At 39.3% G+C, this 1,975-nt stretch overlaps 1 pseudogene; it reads left to right on the top strand.

Moving 5' to 3' along the window:
* Window positions 1-1,621: 1,621 nt before the first annotated feature.
* LOC111745492 lies at window positions 1,622-1,740 on the top strand (annotated as a pseudogene).
* Window positions 1,741-1,975: the final 235 nt, after the last annotated feature.

The raw sequence follows: 1,975 nt of genomic DNA, 5'->3' as shown, positions 1-1,975 counted from the left end.
GAATCCCACTTGCATTCATATAGCAATTCATTCTTTTAATAAAAACCAGCCCCTATTCAAAGACTTAGCAATCTAAAATAAAGTTAAGATGTGATGATACTGATTATTGCTGTTCTGCTAAATCATCAGCAAGGAGATTATTAAGTATTTCTGGAGCATGAGAAATTGGTGCCAACTCAGACACAGCTCTATTTATAGGCCACCACTCAGATAACTCCTGTGCTGTGGCATTTAGCCAGTGGTGAGGACCCAGAAATTCTGACACTTGGAAAGCAGGAAGTCTGTACTGGTTCTATAAATCAAAGAGAGTCAGGCTCAGGGCAACCAGTGAGAGGATGGGACAACATCAGAATCAGTTCTGCTAGAGAAGAGTGGTCTGAAAATGTCTGAGATGCAGAGACTATAATTAAAAAGGTGACTGTAAAAGGAGTTCAATTCACCTCCCAATTCTAAGGTTCTCTGTTTCATTGGTCTCTCACTGTATTTGTCTCTGTGCTGAGTAAGAGCAAGCCTATGGCTTGCCTTATAATTAAATTCTATATTTCTGTCTTTGGAAAGACCCCTGAGTAGGCAAACTTGCCTCCTCAGCAGCATGAATATTAATCATGGCTAATAAAATTAATAAGTTAATACCGATTAAGCTCTTTTTGTGCTCCAGACCCTGTTCTAAGCCCTTTGTATTCATGAAACCCTTCAAACACTTTGAACCTATAAGAACTGTAATTCTCTCTATTTTATAGTTGAAGAAACTGAGGCATAAAGTTAACTAACTTGTCCACAGTCACATAGCCAACAAGAAAATGAACCAAGCTAGGGTTTGACACAAGACAGCCTGATTCCAGAATTGGCAGCCTTATGATATTCTATAACATACTGTATTTATCAATACAAATTTGAGAATATTCATTTTAATGTATATATGTAATAAGATATATACATATATTTATACATATGGAAAGATATATAAATATTACTTCCTTGGTTATCTTTTTTTTTATTATGGTCAATGGAAGAGGAGGATTAGGAATTAATTGAAGAATTCTTGGATTATTTAGACCTTTGGCTTTCACACCTTCCAATGCTTCTTTCAGAAAACAAAGAATAGAACAAAAGAAAAAGACGAGTTTAACAATTTTTCTATAGCTTGACATTAGTTCTGCTGGGGATTGGTTTAAAAAGGAAAGCAGACTAAATGTAATGATCAAAGTGCAATCAAGTTTATGTACCCAACTATTATATTCCTATTATCACCAGTGCTTCCCCAGGTACCAGCTTAGAGCAGGACAGTGGATGGTATAGAGTGTGCATGGGTAAAGTTTCAATAACACAGTTTTAGCTGTCTCTGAGTGAGCCTTGCCAGCATAATTGATGCACTGTTGTCCCTACCATTCCTTTCTCTTCCCACCTTAGTATCCCACACACTCTCATGGCTGTAGTTTTAGGACTATTAGTGGCCAAGTCATTGCTGGAGGACTCACACAGTGACTAACTAGAAGAGGCTGCCCGCAGCCATCAGTTTTGCCTCTTGTCTCGTTCCCTCCACTCCATCCTCCAAAGCGCTGCTAGACTAACAGTTTTAATGTGCAAATCTGGTCACATCCCTCCCTTTAAAATCCTTCTAGTCTATGGCCATGCTACCCTGAACACACCCAATCCCGTCTGATCTCTGAAGCTAAGCCGGGTCGGGCCCGGTTAGTACTTGGATGGGAGACCACGTAGAAAGACCAAGTACTATAGGCGTAAAAAAAAAAAAAAATTCCTTCTAGAGATTCCCACCTCCTATGGGATGAAATCTAAACTCCCTAACCATGGTATAAAAGGCCCTTGACGATATAGTTCCACCTACCTGTTTGCCCCCTCACCACCTTCCAGGCTTAATGACCTACTTGAAAGTCCTGGGATATTCTGCACTCTCACATAGATCCACATCTTTGTATATTCTGTTTCCTCTCCTGTACTATTCCCCATCAATCTC

The sequence above is a fragment of the Pteropus vampyrus genome, unplaced genomic scaffold (genome assembly GCF_000151845.1).
Source record: "Pteropus vampyrus isolate Shadow unplaced genomic scaffold, Pvam_2.0 Scaffold6, whole genome shotgun sequence".
NCBI lineage: Eukaryota > Metazoa > Chordata > Mammalia > Chiroptera > Pteropodidae > Pteropus > Pteropus vampyrus.
The sequence above is the reverse complement of the archived record's forward strand: the minus strand, read 5'-3'. Positions and strand labels throughout refer to the sequence as shown.